The sequence below is a fragment of the Pseudophryne corroboree genome, chromosome 5 (assembly GCF_028390025.1).
Source record: "Pseudophryne corroboree isolate aPseCor3 chromosome 5, aPseCor3.hap2, whole genome shotgun sequence".
Classification (NCBI taxonomy): domain Eukaryota; kingdom Metazoa; phylum Chordata; class Amphibia; order Anura; family Myobatrachidae; genus Pseudophryne; species Pseudophryne corroboree.
The window spans coordinates 498,577,386-498,597,539 of record NC_086448.1 but is presented as its reverse complement, the minus strand read 5'-3'; the positions used below and the strand labels follow the sequence as shown (position 1 = coordinate 498,597,539).

The 20,154-nt window shown below is 47.0% G+C and overlaps 1 long non-coding RNA gene across 2 annotated transcripts in view; it reads right to left on the bottom strand.

The window, feature by feature from the left end:
• Positions 1 to 1,869: 1,869 nt before the first annotated feature.
• Positions 1,870 to 20,154, bottom strand: part of LOC134929156 (uncharacterized) — a 53,980-nt gene continuing 35,695 nt past the window's right edge. For both annotated transcript variants that reach the window (XR_010178336.1, XR_010178337.1), the window contains exon 3: positions 1,870 to 2,856. This is a non-coding gene — a long non-coding RNA (uncharacterized LOC134929156). The remainder of the gene's footprint in view (positions 2,857 to 20,154) is intronic.

Sequence of the window (20,154 nt, the reverse complement as noted above, 5' to 3'; positions counted from 1 at the left end):
ATGCATTTTGGAATAAAGTTCTGTGGACTGATGAGGTTAAAATAGAACTTTTTTGCCGGAATGAGCAAAGGTACATTTGGAGAAGGAAGGGCACAAAATTTTATGAAAAGAACCTCTGTCCAACTGTTACGCATGGGGGTGGATCAATCATGCTTTGGGGTTGTATTGCAGCCAGTGGCACAGGGAACATTTCACGAGTAGAAGGAAAAATGGATTCAATAAGATTCCAGCAAATTTTGGATGCTAACTTGATGCCATCTGTGAAAAAGCTGAAGTAAAAGAGAGGCTGGCTTCTACAAATGGATAATGATCCTAAACACACCTCAAAATCCACGGTGGATTACATCAAGAGGCGTAAACTGAAGGTTTTGCCATGGCCTTCACAATCTCCTGACCTCAATATAATTGGAAATCTATGGATAGACCTTAAAAGAGCAGTGTGTCACAGACAGCCCAGGAATTTCAAAGAACTGGAAGACTTTTGTAAGGAAGAATGGGCGAAGATACCTCAAACAAGAATTGAAAGACTCTTGGCTGGCTACAAAAAGCGTTTACAAGCTGTGATACTTGCCAAAGGGGACAGTACAAGGTATTAACTCTGCAGGGTGCCCAAACTTTTGCAGACGCCATTTTTTGTTTTCTGTTCTTTTGAAAGTGTAAATGATGGAAATAAAATCAAACTTTTTTTTTGACATGTTATAAGAATGTCTAATCTGTAATTTGATGCCTTTTGGAGATTTTTCCATCTTTCCTTGGCTTCTTTTTGCACATTAAAATGAATTTTTGCCTGGGGTGCCCAAACTTTCGATCCCCACTGTATGTATATATATATATATATATATATATATATATATATTTATACATGTGACCCAGAATAAAATAAAATAAAAATGCACCCAGCCTTACTTTTTTGTTATGCAGCTCCAAGTAATAAAACATAGGCACAGCCCCCGGGGCTCCACTCGTCGCCAAGGATCCCTCCTCCTTCTCTGCGGTGCGCCAATGACTGAGCTGCAGGCTGCTAAGCTGGACAGCAATTGATCCCGCTTGTACAGCTATGCTACGGCGCTGACGTTTGACACGCCAGTGGGGAGCCAGGACTCGGGAGCGCAACACCGCAGATCGGATCTGTAAGAGAGATCCGATCTACAACAGGTGACGGGGGGCCCTTTTAGGTAGGGATCCCTTTTAAGTAGGGGGTCCAGGATACTTACCCTCAAGGCACCCCCTTAATCTGTCTCTGTCTCTCTTTTCCATCCCCATCACCCTCTGTCTCCCTGTCACCCATTTCCTCAACCTCTCTCCCACTGCCTCACCCTGCCATCCTGAGGTCGTGCTGGATAAAGCAGTGGTTGCTGAGGAGGGACCTTCTAGGAATTGTTGCGTCTGGTGACCCCCTACATTGAGAGGCAAGATACGAAGTACCGCATGGCCATCCCTGCTGAGGACAGGCTGGTGGCGACCCTGAGGTTCCTGGATACAGGAAGGTCTCTGGCTGACCTGAAGTTTGGATCCCTCATCTACCCGCAAGCTTTGGACCTCATCATCCCGGGCACCTGCAGAGCTATTGTGAAGGTGCTGCAGTACGGGTGGTACTTGATGTACCGGCTGTCGGTATGTCCACAACACCCCTGGAGTGAGAATAAATAGCATGGCATGCATAACGCGCCAGCAAGGGGCTCTTTTGCACTTGCACCGCTGCCGGCATTCCGGCGGTTGGGATCCCGGCGCAGGTATGCTTGGCACCGGGATCCCAAGCACTGGCAATTCATACTACACCCCTGCAGTACCAGTATTGCAAGGTAAGGAAAAATACACCACACACTTGTTGTAAATACAAAAACTGTTTTATTAAAACTAATGAATCTGTGTGGTTTTTTTGGTTTGATTGTTTAACACACTAGGAATTTTTTTCTTTCTTTCTTTCTTTCTTTCTTTCTTTCTTTCTTTCTTTCTTTATAAAAGACAGAAACTGTACAAACATATATAAAACATTGTTAAAATTTAGTATAATCCAATTTTACCTTTCGCAATAGGTATGGACCGGTATGATAGACGGTGTTTCTGGCGCAGATATGCAAAGGTTCATGCACATGTGGTGCATAGTGAAAAGGCAATGGCCCCATCCCCACTAATCTGCACAATGCAGCACGTGTGCATGGACCTTGGACTGTCTGCGCCAAAAACAGCGTATATCATACCCCTCCATACCTACGTGGATGATAAAACTGGGGAACACTTTATTAAATATTTTCAAACAGAGGAGACTCCTGATAATCCCCAAGTAAGGACGTATACAGGTGCCTGTAGCTGGGTGGGGGAGCAGGTTGCAAGGAGGATGCTGGGGGAGCAGGTTGCGAGGAGGATTCTGGACAGGTTGCTGGTGGATATGAGGAAGGGACTGTTAAGCAGGTTGGTGGAGCGAGGTATGAGGAGGGGGGTGGTAAGGAGGGCATTGGATCAAGGGGTGAGGAGGTCCTCGGACAGGAGGATGGTGGAGTTTGCTCCACTGTCACTACAGGTACAACCTCGGTGTGTGCAAGGCCCACTAGTTTTGTGTGCAACGTAAGCCGCCCTTTCCACCCTTGGAATAACAGTTCACTTGCTATTCGTTCGAACTCCAGTTGTTTTTCTGCATCCATCTGGCACGGCCCATAAGCCAGATAGGTACCGAATTTATCCTGGTGGTCAGGTGGGGCCTCCTCAGTGCCAGCTCAGCTTGTGACAGCAAATCGTCTTCTGCTGCTTGTTTTCCCTTGCGCTGCTGTTTCTTTGAGAGGGGTTGTGGCGGGGTTGGGGTTTTGGCAGGTGGGCTGGGGCCCCAGTTGTCTCTTGCTCTGGCTCTGCAATGAGAGTCTGCGGGTCAAAAAACAGAAACATTTATTAATAACCTTTCTTTTTTTTTTTACTAGTTCCCTACAAGCGTAGAAGAGTGGAAAGCAATTGGGGATGAATTTGAAGAGCGTTGGAATTTCCCAAATTGCGGTGAAGCCATTGACGGCAAACATGTCCACATAACCCAACCTTTCAACAGTGGTTCATACTACTATAACTATAAAGGGTACTTCAGTATCATTCTGATGGCAGTGGTTAATGCAAACTAAGAGTTCATCTTTCTTGATGTCGGCAGGAATGGTCGTGCTTTGGATGGTGGCACTTTCAAGAATACACCGTTCTACGAGAGACTCACCTCCAACACCTTTTACTTGCCGACTGTCCAGGAAACAAAGTATGTCCTAAATTTTGTGTTCATTGCGGACGAGGCATTCGCCCTGCACGAGCACGTCATTAAACCATATCCGCAAAGGGGCCTTAGCAAAGAAAAGTGGATATTTAACTACAGGCTATCCAGGGCACGCCATATTGTGGGGAGTGCTTTTGGAATCCTAAGCAACAGATTCCGCATCTTCCACACTGCCATCAACCTGAGGGTGGACAAAATTAACTGGGTTGTCAGTGCATGCAGTGTCCTGAACAATTTGCTCCACCGCAAAGCCAAGCAGCAAAGGCCTACAGGCACAGATCTGCAAGAAGACCTAGACCTTCCAAAGGAGGTAGTGCCAATGTCATAAATGGAAGCACCTTCACTTTAGTACATGGGGACTGCTCAGTCCAAACAAGTCAGGGAACAGTACATGGCCTATTTCAATGGAGTGGATGCTGTCGATTGGCAGGAGGAGTCCATTAGGTAAAGTAGAGTGGTTTATACCTGTACTCCTGTCACTACAAACTTGAACATTGCACAAGGACATTTAAATACTGTGTCTCTACTTACGGAAAGTGGCTGCGAACTTTCATCCACATTTGCCACTTTGTCAACCTCCTTCTCGGCAATCACCACGATGCCAAACCTCTGCATCTCCTGGCTAAGAGTAAAGGTGAGCAGGTTATAGTACCAGAGGGAGGTCTGGTACACCTCTCTTAGGCTCCAGCACCAGATCTCTGGGAGATATCCATTTTCTTGTGCTCCTTTAGGAAAACCATATGTAGGTTCTGGATTTTCCTGCGGGCCCAATCCGCAGTGGCCTTAGGACAGTAGGACCTACTGAAAGCCCCCAACTCTTCACGCACTTTGGCCCTTTTGACTTTATTTATATACTCTTTTGATTTCGTGTGCCATAGATATTCCTTGGTATACTTTACAGAAAACTTTATAAGAAATGTCTTTATTTATAAATGTGTTTTTGTAGGGGGACAGGGGCACATATACATATCAATTAGTGGGCACATAAAAGCATTTGTGGGCAGTATGGCCATTTATAAAGCAATCAGTGGGCACATAAAAGCATTAGTGGGCAGTGTGGGCATATATAAACCAATCAGTGGGCATACAAAGGCATTGGTGGCAAGCGTGGGCAATAAAGCAATCAGTGGCACACAAACATTGGTGGCCAGTGTGGGCATATATAAACCAATCAGTAGGCACATAAAAGCATCGGTGAGCAGTGTGGCCATATATTATACAATCAGTGGGCATACGTAGGTATTGATGGACACCAAGGGCATAGAAGAGCATTGGTGGCCAGGAGTACACATACCACAGGCTGAAATCAGATGGGTATCCAAAATCAGAGGAGAGAATGTGTGTCTGCACTGCTGGTACACCGCACGATGCTGGAGAAGATGGCGGCAGGTGGGAGTGTACAGGAAATGTCACTCAAATGACACGATCGGCACCCAATAGGAGGTCGGATTGACGAATCTTGACTGCAGCAGGTCTAGATCTCCAATTCGACATATGAGTGGCGGGTACGCGCATCGGATCGGAATCGTCTGCAAAATAGGTACAATTCTGCACTTTTTCCATTAGATTGCATCTAAATCGCGTTGAAATCTGGGCTTTTTGCACAATGTCGTCCTGGTGTGTACCCACCCTTATATATGAATACAACTGTAAAAAATAGACATTGCGCTTTTTAGTAGGCCCATGAAAATCATTTACAATTGGTAAACATATGAACAAGATGTTTGTATAACTAGTCGTGTTTCCAGAGCAGAGGAGTGCCAGAAACATATTTCTGTTTCTGTTCCATGTAAAGTAAGAACAACTGCTGGGAGGAGGGAACACTGTTTCTATCAGATCAAAAGTCTCTTACTGTGAAACGAAACTGAAACAAAGCTACTACCCTCTTCATTCATTCTACTGTCTATGCCAACGGATGCCGCTATTTCTTCAGAAACAAAACTAAAGACTGTTTTTATTGTTCAACATTTCACTCCTTGTTGTTTGGCAAAGATAGCCTCAGTAAGGAAATGCTCTGCACACTTTCAGCAGTCAGCAAATAACTAACTAACTTTTATACAGGGGAGGGGTTCTGGGGTACACACCAGGTAATGAGAGGTGCAACCCTGCGGAGACCTTTCAGCACTGCATACAAAGACAAGGTTGCAGGTGCACAATTCAAACAATTCCGTTATTTATGGCCATTACTATGCGAAGAGTCTCGCTCAAAATGCAAAATTTTATTGCAATGATTATTATTAATAAATTGGTAGTGTTTGAATTGTGCACCTGCAACCTTGTCTTTGTATGCAGTACTTGTCTCCGCAGGGTCGCACCTCTCATTAACGTTGTGCACCCTGGGACCGCTCCCCTGTATACCTAATACTGTGGGGTGGCACTCGATCTACAAGCTGTCGGGATCCCGGCACTCAGCATATGAACATACCGGTGCCGGAATCCAGACAGCTGGTATACCGACAACTATTCTCCCTCTTGGGGTGTCCACGACACCCCTGGAGAAGGCTTGCCTACCCTTCCGCATTCAGCGGGAGGCTCACGGTTTTTAGATGAGCCTCCTGCTGGCCCGGAAACCCTGTCAGCCCTCTTTGCCTGAATATATGTACCGCGCGCATGCGTGAGTCCGGAGAGGTCGGGGGCATGGCCAGCATGGGAGACTTTCAGGCCGTCCACCGCAGGGTTGTGTGTAGCGGTTGCTGTCCTGCACACTGCAGCAGGGCTCTGCTTCTGCTTCCCTGTGACTAGCTCCTCCCACCACACTCAGGGCTGTAGCGTGGATCAGCCCAGCAGCAGCAGCAGCCTTAGCTTCCTTCTCCTGCTCCTCACCTCTCACTGGCGGTAAGTGCACTGTGCTGCCTCCCACACTGTTGGGGGTCAGCTCCCAGCCTTTAGTAGAAGGAGCAACATACACAGGTGAGTGCTAGGGGTAACAAGGGGGAATGGAGGCTGTGTGTATGATGCAGTTCAATGTGGTACTGGGTGTAATATGGGGGGGTGGGCTGTGTAGTGTAGTGTATTCTGTGTATAAAGTAATATGGGGGAGGGGTTCTGTGTATGCTGTGTTTAATGTAATGTGTGGTATCCCACAGAATTTACAGGACTCATGCTCCCTTCAACTGACATGTAACTTGCCTTATTGTACCAGGTGATCCACGTAGGACCCTGTGAGAATCTGTGTAGCCCAGACTTTTTGCCAAAAAGGACAGCTGTATACTCTGGGCTGCATATAAACAGAGACATAACCTGCAGTTTTACCCTTTCCCCCCTTTTTCTTGGAGCCTAGCAACAGTGGATGGTGTGATGGAGGACACAGCCCACACCTCTCATCTGATTGGCCAATCCCTAGAGAGAGCCCAGAGGGAAGGTGGAGTGATGGAGAGATTGGTGTGAGGACTGAGGAGTGCTGTAAGCAGGGACAGCAGAGAGCACAGCAGATCAAGCAGTGGGATCCTGAGTGAGAATGGCAGTGAGTTGCAGAGGCTGAGTTCCTGTGTGTCAGTTCCAGAGTGTCCTGTCAGCACTAGTATCATTGTGCAAGTCCCAGCAGCAACAGCAAGGGACTCCTCTGGAGGAGAGGGAGTGAGATCAGTGAGGTTTCTTCAGTAACAGCTCACTGCCCATATAAGAACAGAGGAAGTAGCAGCTACAAAGAAAGCCCTAAGAGGGAGAAATCCATGCAGAGACAGTGCTGTGGACTCAGCAGCCAGAGACAGCACTGAGAGGTAACTCCATCCTCAGGGAGGATTCTGTACAAGTAAACAGGGTCCCTGCTCACACACTGTCTACAAACATTGCAGCTGCCACTACTTACATTAAATGACCTAAGACTTAGTAGAAAGGACAGCACACACAGTGCTAGTGCCACCGATGCTTATCTGCCAGGCCTTACAGACCAGTGACATTGTACATCAGATGAACTGACAGCCAGGTTACAGTGCAAAGGAGTCCTGAACAGAACTGCCCAGAGTGAATGGGAAAGGCAGTGGATCAGTGTGGCCACAGAGAGGACAGGCCTTTATTTACACTACAGGGACATGTCTAAGAAAGACTAAATATATATATGCATATATATCCACTTGTGGACACACTCTAAAGGGGGCTACAGACCTGTGCACAGGCGGAAGAACATAAGTTGTACTAATATTTGCTTCTGAATACATGGGATATTCAATAAGGGTAATCAGATAATTGTAACTGGTAACAAACTGTTTTTCTTATGCATGCATATTTTGATGGTAACGGCTTGAATATTTGAGTTAAGGTTTGAATAGTATAATAAGTCAATATAACCAATTCAGGTAAGCATGCATAACTGCTGAGAAGGACGGCGATGGGATATGCAACACCTGAATAATTAAACAGTCTATGACAGTTTTGGCATAATCTACGGTGTAAAGACCAACTGCTTATTATCTGTACTTGATAATTTACTATAAAGCATTACTATTTTTCAAGTTGTTTGATTTTCCCACTGCCTTTAATAAACCGAAGTTGAGTTGAGACTGCTCCCTGAATAACCCCCTTGTGCAGACATATATTCCTTACCTCTCCGAAGTATCCTGAACGAACCTCCATCTTAAGTTGGTATCCCGGTACATAGATACTGTAAAGCGGACATAATCACCAGGTAAAAGATCATCTACTCACCCAATAACATTGTCCTTTATTTGCCCGGGTATCACATTTGGCGTCACGAACAGGATTTGGAGCTCAAGGTAAGGAGGCCCAAAGCAAGAGGAGATGTCAAGGGAGCAACATACCTTGGAGAGGGCATCCATCAGTGAACACAGCGGATCAGAACAGACAGCCATGACAATGGTGCAAACTAACCCAATTACTCTTCCATACTACTTTGGGGCACCATGGCTCCCAGCATACAGTGGGGATGCCCACAGTTCAAAAGGAAACACACTAACGGAATTTAAAAATAAAATGAAATCTATGTTTCGGCTATACCCTCTAAGTGACCAACAGCAGATGGAGATATTAATCGCCCAACTTAAAGGATCAGCCCTCAGAGACGTTATCTCGTGGCCGTTGGATAAGAGGAAGGACGTAGACCAAGTGTTGAAGAGGCTGGCCACTACATTTGAAACGCAAACACTATCCGAACTGAAGATGAAATTTTATGCCTGTAAGCAACTACCAGGAGAAACTCTCCGTAACTATGCTCTAAACCTGCAGGAAGCTTTACGGACCATACAGGCTGTCGATGCAGAGGAAGACCGAAATACGGAGGAGGCCCTAATCACTCAATTCATTGAGGGATCCATGGGAGAAAATGTGCAAGCGCAGTTACGGCTGCTAAGGTTGCAGAAAGCAGACTGTTCGTTTCTGGACTTCAAAGAAGCTGCAATCAAAGTGATTGGCACTAGCACAGACCGAAACGTGGAGTTCCCAGAGATGCCAGGATTTCATGAACACTCATGTCCACGTGGTGCTACGGGTTCCAGTGCTGAGAAGGCACCAAAAAGCAAAGAGGCGCTACAAGGTGTTCAGGCCCCATCCACTGACTCATTATACTCCCTGAAGAAACAACTGGAGGATCTGATGATAGAGATGGCAGAGATGCGAAGGGAGATGCGGAACATGATGAAGCAGCAAAACTCTGGCCCTGTTGAGCCTAGGTGGAGGATGGAGCGAAAGAGGTCATCGAGCGATTAGTGGGACCCTCCTCGGGGGGACGGAAGGAGATCAGTCGATCAATTTGACTCTCAAGGTCGACCAATCTGCAGAAGGTGTCGACAAGCTAGCCACATTGAACGAGAATGCCGCTGCACAGAGCATTTAAACTCCAATGCCCCGAGGACGGAGACTGAGCCTCGGGGGACACAACAAGATTAAGACCAATCTCTGAAGAAGTATGGCCACACTATGGCAGGCAATGCCATATAAATGCAGATGAGTTAACCAACATATTAATTACCAACACTCCAGTCCGCACAAGGAAAATTTCAAGAAAGGTAATCTGGTTTCATGTGCGACGTGGGTATGGATTCATCAATCGTGATGACACCAAGCAAGATATATTCGTTCATTATACGGCCATACAGAGGAACAACCCCAGAAAATACTACCGCAGCCTTGGAGATGGAGAGATGGTGGAATTTTTCATAATCAGTGGAGAGAAAGGTATACGGGCAGTCAATATCACCGGTCCAGGAGGTGCTCCAGTGAAGGGCAGCAGGTATGCAGCAGATTGCAGGTATTATTGCTGCCATCCACACCATGGAGGTCATCCACGTCACTACCGATGCCATGAAGATGGAATATATTCCACAGAAAACGTGACAGAAAGTGTAAACCAGAGGCCATCTGTATGCAGTCAACAGGATCCTAATGCCGAATCGCAGAGTGCATTATTGGGAAGAACAACTAACCTTGAGAAAACAAGTGGATATACGCAACAGAACCTGCAAGAAACTGTTCGGCCGTTTCGGTGTGGACCTACAATGATGGATGACACCAATTCCAATATGGCCTACCTCAATTCGGCTCATTCAAACGCTACTGATCAGGACCGGGAAGCAGAAGTAGTAACCCACAAGGCACAGAGGAAGACTTAGAATCCTCTAAACCCAATGCATCAGATTCAGTTATGCTCATCCCTAAATCTCACCATCCTGCAAAAACCCAGGGGAAAGCTAAAGAGGCCGTGAAATGGCTCTTTCCAGAGTTGCATCGTCCTGACTATGAGTACACCTCAATGAGTGGTGAAGAATTTATCTCACTGTGGCAGCAGGCATCGAGAAAGCCAGGGAAGAGGCGCACAGGGATTTTTGCCCATTAGTTATAGACCCTTCTCATGTCTGATCTGTAATGATTATACTAATGTGATTTTCAATCTTGTTTGCTTTACAGTTACTAAATGCATTGAGGTTTAAAACGTAATTGTTTCAGAACCTGCAACCCAATGTATTTCATGTCGGTAAATTGTCAATGTTGTGAAAAAATGACTATGTGGAGAGACAAATGCGTGAGGACACGCATCATTCAAGCGGGGTTGAATGTGGTATCCCACAGAATTTACAGGACTCATGCTCCCTTCAACTGACATGTAACTTGCCTTATTGTACCAGGTGATCCACGTAGGACCCTGTGAGAATCTGTGTAGCCCAGACTTTTTTGCCAAAAAGGACAGCTGTATACTCTGGGCTGCATATAAACAGAGACATAACCTGCAGTTTTACCCTTTCCCCCCTTTTTCTTGGAGCCTAGCAACAGTGGATGGTGTGATGGAGGACACAGCCCACACCTCTCATCTGATTGGCCAATCCCTAGAGAGAGCCCAGAGGGAAGGTGGAGTAATGGAGAGATTGGTGTGAGGACTGAGGAGTGCTGTAAGCAGGGACAGCAGAGAGCACAGCAGATCAAGCAGTGGGATCCTGAGTGAGAATGGCAGTGAGTTGCAGAGGCTGAGTTCCTGTGTGTCAGTTCCAGAGTGTCCTGTCAGCACTAGTATCATTGTGCAAGTCCCAGCAGCAACAGCAAGGGACTCCTCTGGAGGAGAGGGAGTGAGATCAGTGAGGTTTCTTCAGTAACAGCTCACTGCCCATATAAGAACAGAGGAAGTAGCAGCTACAAAGAAAGCCCTAAGAGGGAGAAATCCATGCAGAGACAGTGCTGTGGACTCAGCAGCCAGAGACAGCACTGAGAGGTAACTCCATCCTCAGGGAGGATTCTGTACAAGTAAACAGGGTCCCTGCTCACACACTGTCTACAAACATTGCAGCTGCCACTACTTACATTAAATGACCTAAGACTTAGTAGAAAGGACAGCACACACAGTGCTAGTGCCACCGATGCTTATCTGCCAGGCCTTACAGACCAGTGACATTGTACATCAGATGAACTGACAGCCAGGTTACAGTGCAAAGGAGGCCTGAACAGAACTGCCCAGAGTGAATGGGAAAGGCAGTGGATCAGTGTGGCCACAGAGAGGACAGGCCTTTATTTACACTACAGGGACATGTCTAAGAAAGACTAAATATATATATGCATATATATCCACTTGTGGACACACTCTAAAGGGGGTTACAGACCTGTGCACAGGCGGAAGAACATAAGTTGTACTAATACTTGCTTCTGAATACATGGGATATTCAATAAGAGTAATCAGATAATTGTAACTGGTAACAAACTGTTTTTCTTATGCATGCATATTTTGATGGTAACGGCTTGAATATTTGAGTTAAGGTTTGAATAGTATAATAAGTCAATATAACCAATTCAGGTAAGCATGCATAACTGCTGAGAAGGACGGCGATGGGATATGCAACACCTGAATAATTAAACAGTCTATGACAGTTTTGGCATAATCTACGGTGTAAAGACCAACTGCTTATTATCTGTACTTGATAATTTACTATAAAGTATTACTATTGTTCAAGTTGTTTGATTTTCCCACTGCCTTTAATAAACCGAAGTTGAGTTGAGACTGTTCCCTGAATAACCCCCTTGTGCAGACATATATTCCTTACCTCTCCGAAGTATCCTGAACGAACCTCCATCTTAAGTTGGTATCCCGGTACACAGATACTGTAAAGCGGACATAATCACCAGGTAAAAGATCATCTACTCACCCAATAACATTGTCCTTTATTTGCCCGGGTATCACATTTGGCGTCACGAACAGGATTTGGAGCTCAAGGTAAGGAGGCCCAAAGCAAGAGGAGATGTCAAGGGAGCAACATACCTTGGAGAGGGCATCCATCAGTGAACACAGCGGATCAGAACAGACAGCCATGACAATGGTGCAAACTAACCCAATTACTCTTCCATACTACTTTGGGGCACCATGGCTCCCAGCATACAGTGGGGATGCCCACAGTTCAAAAGGAAAGACACTAACGGAATTTAAAAATAAAATGAAATCTATGTTTCGGCTATACCCTCTAAGTGACCAACAGCAGATGGAGATATTAATCGCCCAACTTAAAGGATCAGCCCTCAGAGAAGTTATCTCGTGGCCGTTGGATAAGAGGAAGGACGTAGACCAAGTGTTGAAGAGGCTGGCCACTACATTTGAAACGCAAACACTATCCGAACTGAAGATGAAATTTTATGCCTGTAAGCAACTACCAGGAGAAACTCTCCGTAACTATGCTCTAAACCTGCAGGAAGCTTTACGGACCATACAGGCTGTCGATGCAGAGGAAGACCGAAATACGGAGGAGGCCCTAATCACTCAATTCATTGAGGGATCCATGGGAGAAAATGTGCAAGCGCAGTTACGGCTGCTAAGGTTGCAGAAAGCAGACTGTTCGTTTCTGGACTTCAAGGAAGCTGCAATCAAAGTGATTGGCACTAGCACAGACCGAAACGTGGAGTTCCCAGAGATGCCACAATTTCATGAACACTCATGTCCACGTGGTGCTACGGGTTCCAGTGCTGAGAAGGCACCAAAAAGCAGAGAGGCGCTACAAGTTGTTCAGGCCCCATCCACTGACTCATTATACTCCCTGAAGAAACAACTGGAGGATCTGATGGTAGAGATGGCAGAGATGCGAAGGGAGATGCGGAACATGATGAAGCAGCAAAACTCTGGCCCTGTTGAGCCTAGGTGGAGGATGGAGCGAAAGAGGTCATCGAGCGATTAGTGGGACCCTCCTCGGGGGGACGGAAGGAGATCAGTCGATCAATTTGACTCTCAAGGTCGACCAATCTGCAGAAGGTGTCGACAAGCTAGCCACATTGAACGAGAATGCCGCTGCACAGAGCATTTAAACTCCAATGCCCCGAGGACGGAGACCGAGCCTCGGGGGACACAACAAGATTAAGACCAATCTCTGAAGAAGGATGTCCACACTATGGCAGGCAATGCCATATAAATGCAGATGAGTTAACCAACATATTAAATACCAACACTCCAGTCCGCACAAGGAAAATTTCAGGAAAGGTAATCTGGTTTCATGTGCGACGTGGGTATGGATTCATCAATCGTGATGACACCAAGCAAGATATATTCGTTCATTATACGGCCATACAGAGGAACAACCCCAGAAAATACTACCGCAGCCTTGGAGATGGAGAGATGGTGGAATTTTTCATAATCAGTGGAGAGAAAGGTATACGGGCAGTCAATATCACCGGTCCAGGAGGTGCTCCAGTGAAGGGCAGCAGGTATGCAGCAGATTGCAGGCATTATTGCTGCCATCCACACCGTGGAGGTCATCCACGTCACTACCGATGCCATGAAGATGGAATATATTCCACAGAAAACGTGACAGAAAGTGTAAACCAGAGGCCATCTGTATGCAGTCAACAGGATCCTAATGCCGAATCGCAGAGTGCATTATTGGGAAGAACAGCTAACCTTGAGAAAACAAGTGGATATACGCAACAGAACCTGCAAGAAACTGTTCGGCCGTTTCGGTGTGGACCTACAATGATGGATGTCACCAATTCCAATATGGCCTACCTCAATTCGGCTCATTCAAACGCTACTGATCAGGACCGGGAAGCAGAAGTAGTAACCCACAAGGCCACAGAGGAAGACTTAGAATCCTCTAAACCCAATGCATAAGATTCAGTTATGCTCATCCCTAAACCTCACCATCCTGCAAAAACCCAGGGGAAAGCTAAAGAGGCCGTGAAATGGCTCTTTCCAGAGTTGCATCGTCCTGGCTATGAGTACACCTCAATGAGTGGTGAAGAATTTATCTCACTGTGGCAGCAGGCATCGAGAAAGCCAGGGAAGAGGCGCACAGGGATTTTTGCCCATTAGTTATAGACCCTTCTCATGTCTGATCTGTAATGATTATACTAATGTGATTTTCAATCTTGTTTGCTCTACAGTTACTAAATGCATTGAGGTTTAAAACGTAATTGTTTCAGAACCTGCAACCCAATGTATTTCATGTCGGTAAATCGTCAATGTTGTGAAAAAATGACTATGTGGAGAGACAAATGCGTGAGGACACGCATCATTCAAGCGGGGTTGAATGTGGTATCCCACAGAATTTACAGGACTCATGCTCCCTTCAACTGACATGTAACTTGCCTTATTGTACCAGGTGATCCACGTAGGACCCTGTGAGAATCTGTGTAGCCCAGACTTTTTGCCAAAAAGGACAGCTGTATACTCTGGGCTGCATATAAACAGAGACATAACCTGCAGTTTTACCCTTTCCCCCCTTTTTCTTGGAGCCTAGCAACAGTGGATGGTGTGATGGAGGACACAGCCCACACCTCTCATCTGATTGGCCAATCCCTAGAGAGAGCCCAGAGGGAAGGTGGAGTGATGGAGAGATTGGTGTGAGGACTGAGGAGTGCTGTAAGCAGGGACAGCAGAGAGCACAGCAGATCAAGCAGTGGGATCCTGAGTGAGAATGGCAGTGAGTTGCAGAGGCTGAGTTCCTGTGTGTCAGTTCCAGAGTGTCCTGTCAGCACTAGTATCATTGTGCAAGTCCCAGCAGCAGCAGCAAGGGACTCCTCTGGAGGAGAGGGAGTGAGATCAGTGAGGTTTCTTCAGTAACAGCTCACTGCTCATATAAGAACAGAGGAAGTAGCAGCTACAGAGAAAGCCCTAAGAGGGAGAAATCCATGCAGAGACAGTGCTGTGGACTCAGCAGCCAGAGACAGCACTGAGAGGTAACTCCATCCTCAGGGAGGATTCTGTACAAGTAAACAGGGTCCCTGCTCACACACTGTCTACAAACATTGCAGCTGCCACTACTTACATTAAATGACCTAAGACTTAGTAGAAAGGACAGCACACACAGTGCTAGTGCCACCGATGCTTATCTGCCAGGCCTTACAGACCAGTGACATTGTACATCAGATGAACTGACAGCCAGGTTACAGAACTGCCCAGAGTGAATGGGAAAGGCAGTGGATCAGTGTGGCCACAGAGAGGACAGGCCTTTATTTACACTACAGGGACATGTCTAAGAAAGACTAAATATATATATGCATATATATCCACTTGTGGACACACTCTAAAGGGGGTTACAGACCTGTGCACAGGCGGAAGAACATAAGTTGTACTAATACTTGCTTCTGAATACATGGGATATTCAATAAGGGTAATCAGATAATTGTAACTGGTAACAAACTGTTTCTCTAACGTCCTAGTGGATGCTGGGGACTCCGTCAGGACCATGGGGAATAGCGGCTCCGCAGGAGACAGGGCACAAAAGCAAGCTTTTAGGATCACATGGTGTGTACTGGCTCCTCCCCCTATGACCCTCCTCCAAGCCTCAGTTAGGTTTTTGTGCCCGGCCGAGAAGGGTGCAATCTAGGTGGCTCTCTTAAAGAGTTGCTTAGAAAAAGTTTTTAGGTTCTTTATTTTCAGTGAGTCCTGCTGGCAACAGGCTCACTGCATCGAGGGACTTAGGGGAGAGATTTTCAACTCACCTGCGTGCAGGATGGATTGGATTCTTAGGCTACTGGACATAGCTCCAGAGGGAGTCGGAACACAGGGCTCGCCCTGGGGTTCGTCCCGGAGCCGCGCCGCCGACCCCCCTTGCAGATGCTGAAGATGAAGAGGTCCGGAACCAGGCGGCAGAAGACTCTCAGTCTTCATCAGGTAGCGCACAGCACTGCAGCTGTGCGCCATTGTTGTCAGCACACTTCACACAGCGGTCACGGAGGGTGCAGGGCGCTGGGGGGGGGCGCCCTGGGCAGCAATGTATAATACCTGTATGGCGAAAAATACATCACATATAGCCCTTGAGGCTATATGGATGTATTTAACCCCTGCCAGATATCTAAAACTCCGGAGAAGAAGCCCGCCGAAAAGGGGGCGGGGCCTATTCTCCTCAGCACACAGCGCCATTTTCCCTCACAGAAAGGCTGGTGGGAAGGCTCCCATGCTCTCCCCTGCACTGCACTACAGAAACAGGGTTAAAACAGAGAGGGGGGGCACTGATTTGGCGATATGTATATATATTAAAATGCTATAAGGGAGGAACACTTATATAAAGGTTGTCCCTGGATAATTATAGCGTTTTGGTGTGTGCTGGCAAACTCTCCCTCTGTCTCCCCAAAGGGCTAGTGGGTCCTGTCCTCTATCAGAGCATTCCCTATGTGTGTGCTGTATGTCGGTACGTGTGTGTCGACATGTATGAGGAAAATATTGGTGAGGAGGCGGAGCAAATTGCCTGTAATGGTGATGTCACTCTCTAGGGAGTCGACACCGGAATGGATGGCTTATTTATGGAATTACGTGACAATGTCAACACGCTGCAAGCCGGTTGACGACATGAGAGGGCCGGCGAACAGTCCAGGCGTCTCAAACACCGTCAGGGGCTGTAAAATGCCCATTTACCTCAGTCGGTCGACACAGACCCAGACACGGACACTGATTTCAGTGTCGACGGTGAAGAAACAAACGTATTTTCTTTTAGGGCCACACGTTAAGGGCAATGAAGGAGGTGTTACATATTTCTGATACTCCAAGTACCACAAAAAAGGGTATTATGTGTGAGGTGAAAAAACTACCTGTAGTTTTTCCTGAATCAGATAAATTAAATGAAGTATGTGATGATGCGTGGGTTTCCCCCGATAGAAAATTATTGGCGGTATACCCTTTCCCGCCAGAAGTTAAGGCGCGGTGGGAAACACCCCTCAGGGTGGATAAGGCGCTCACACGCTTATCAGAACAAGTGGCGGTACCATCTACGGATAGGGCCGTACTTAAGGAGCCAGCTGATAGGAGGCTGAAAAATATCCTAAAAAGTATACACACACATGCTGGTGTTATACTGCGACCAGCGATCGCCTCAGCCTGGATGTGCAGAGCTGAGGTGGCTTGGTCGGATTCCCTGACTAAAAATATTGATACCTTTGACAGGGACAGTATTTTATTGACTATAGAGCATTTAAAGGATGCATTTCTATATATGCGAGATGCGCAGAGGGATATTTGCACTCTGGCATCAAGAGTAAATGCGATGTCCATATCTGCAAGAAGATGTTTATGGACACGACAGTGGTCAGGTGATGCAGATTCCAAACGGCACAAAGATGTATTGCCGTATAAAGGGGAGGAGTTATTTGGGGTCGGTCCATGGGACCTGGTGGCCAGGGCAACTGCTGGAAAATCCACCGTTTTTTACCCTAAGTCACATCTCTGCAGAAAAAGACACCGTCTTTTCAGCCTCAGTCCTTTCGTCCCTATAAGAGTCATATCTGCCCAGGGATAGAGGAAAGGGAAGAAGACTGCAGCAGGCAGCCCATTCCCAGGAACAGAAGCCCTCCACCGCTTCTACCAAGTTCTCAGCATGACGCTGGGACCGTACAGGACCCCTGGATCCTACAAGTAGTATCCAAGGGGTACAGATTGGAATGTCGAGAGGTTTCCCCCCTCGCAGGTTCCTGTAGTCTGCTGTACCAATGTCTCCCTCCGACAGGGAGGCAGTATTGAAAACAATTCACAAGCTGTATTCCCAGCAGGTGATAATAAAATTACCCCTCCGACAACAAGGAAAGGGGTATTACTCCACACTATATGGTGGTACTGAAGGCTAGGTGAGACCTATTCTAAATCTGGAAAATTTGAACACTTACAAGGGTTCAAATCCAGATGGAGTCACTCAGAGCAGTGATAGCAAAGAACAAGGGGACTATATGGTGTCCCGGGACATCAGGGATGCTTACCTCCATGTCCCAAAATTTGCCTTTTCTCACCAAGGGTACCTCAGGTTCGTGGTACAGAACTGTCACTATCAGTTTCAAGACGATGCCGTTGGATTGTCCAAGGCACCCCGGGTCCTTACCAAGGTAATGACCGAAAGGAGGATTCGTCTTCAAAGAAAATGGACGACCTCCTGATAAGAACAAGGTCCAGAGAACAGTTGGAGGTCGGAGTAGCACTATCTCAAGTAGTTCTACGACAGCACGGGTGGATTCTAAATATTCCAAAACCGCAGTTGTTCCGACGACACGTCTGCTGGTCCTAGGGATGATTCTGGACACAGTCCAGGAAAAGGTGTTTCTCCCAGAGGAGAAAGCCAGGGAGTTATCCGAGCTAATCGGGATCCTCCTAAAACCAGGAAAAGTGTCAGTGCATCATTGCACAAGAGTCCTGGTAAAAATGGTGGCTTATTACGAAGCGCTTCCATTCGGCAGATTTCACGCAAGAACTCTTCAGTGGGATCTGCTGGACAAATGGTCCGGATCGCATCTTCAGATGCATCAGCGGATAACCCTATATCCAAGGACAAGGGTGTCTCTCCTGTGGTGATTACAGAGTGCTCATCTTCTAGAGGGCCGCAGATTCGGCATTCAGGATTGGATGCTGGTGACCACGGAGGCCAGCCTGAGAGGCTGGGGAGCAGTCACACAAGGAGTGTGATCAAGTCTGGAGAATTCTCTCCACATAAATATACTGGAGCTAAGAGCAAATTTATAATGCTCTAAGCTTAGCAAGACCTCTGCTTCAAGGTCAGCCGGTATTGATCCAGTGGGATAACATCACGGCAGTCGCCCACGTAAACAGAAAGGGCGGCACAAGAAGCAGGAGGGCAGTGGCAAAACTGCAAGGATTTTTCGCTAGGCGGAAAATCATGTGATAGCACTGTCAGCAGTGTTCATTCCGGGAGTGGACGACTGGGAAGCAGACTTCCTCAGCAGGCACGACCTCCACCCGGGAGAGTGGGAACTTCATCGGGAAGTTTTCCGCATGATTGTGAACCGTTGGGAAAGACCAAAGGTGGACATGATGGCGTCCCGCCCGAACAAAAAATGGGACAGGTATTGCGCCAGGTCACGAGACCTTCAGGCGATAGCTGTGGACGTCCTGGTAACACCGTGGGTGTAACAGTCGGTGTATGTGTTCCCTCCTCTGCTTCTCATAACCAAGGTATTGAGAATTATATACATAGAGGAGTAAGAACTATACTCGTGGCTCCGGATTGGCCAAGAGGGACTTGGTAACCGGAACTTCAAGAGATGCTCACAGAGGACTAATGGCCTCGGGAGCTAAGAAGGGATTTGCTTTCAGCAAGTACCATGTCTGTTCCAAGAGGAACCGTGGCATCGGCCTTTAAGAAAGGACCTGCTCCAGCAGGGACCTTGTCTGTTCCAAGACTTACCGCGACTGCGTTTGACGGCATGGCGGTTTGAACGCCGGATCCTAAGGGAAAAGGCATTCCGGAAGAGGTCATACCTACCCTGGTCAAAGCCAGGAAGGAGGTGACCGCACAACGTTATCACCACATGTGGTGAAAATATGTTGCGTGGGTGAGGCCAGGAAGGCTCCACGAAAAAATTTCAACTAGGTCGTTTTCTGCACTTCCTGCAAACAGGAGTGTCTATGAGCCTCAAATTGGGGTCCATTAAGGTTCAAGTTTCGGCCCTATAGATTTTCTTCCAGAAAGAATTGGCTTCAGTTCCTGAAGTCCAGACGTTTGTCAAGGGAGTATTGCATATACAGCCCTTGTGTGCCTCCAGTGGCACCGTGGGATCTCAACGTAGTGTTGGGATTCCTCAAATCATATTGGTTTGAACCATTCAAATCTGTGGATTTGAAATATCTCACATGGAAAGTGACCATGCTGTTGGCCCTGGCCTGGGCCAGGCGATTGTTAAAATTGGCGGCTTTGTCTTACAAAAGCCCATATTTGATTTTCCATTCGGACAGGGCAGAACTGCGGACTCGTCCCCAGTTTCTTCCTAAGGTGGTGTCAGCGTTTCACCTGAAACAACCTATTGTGGTGCCTGCGGCTACTAGGGACTTGGAGGACTCCAAGTTGCTAGACGTTGTCAGGGCCCTGAAAATATATATATATATATAATTCCAGGACGGCTGGAGTCAGAAAGTCTGACTTGCTGTTTATATTGTAGGCACCCAAAAAGCTGGGTGCTCCTGCTTCTAAGCAGACTATTGCTCGTTGGATTTGTAGTACAATTCAGCTTGCACATTCTGTGGCAGGCCTGCCACAGCCAAAATCTGTAAATGCCCATTCCAC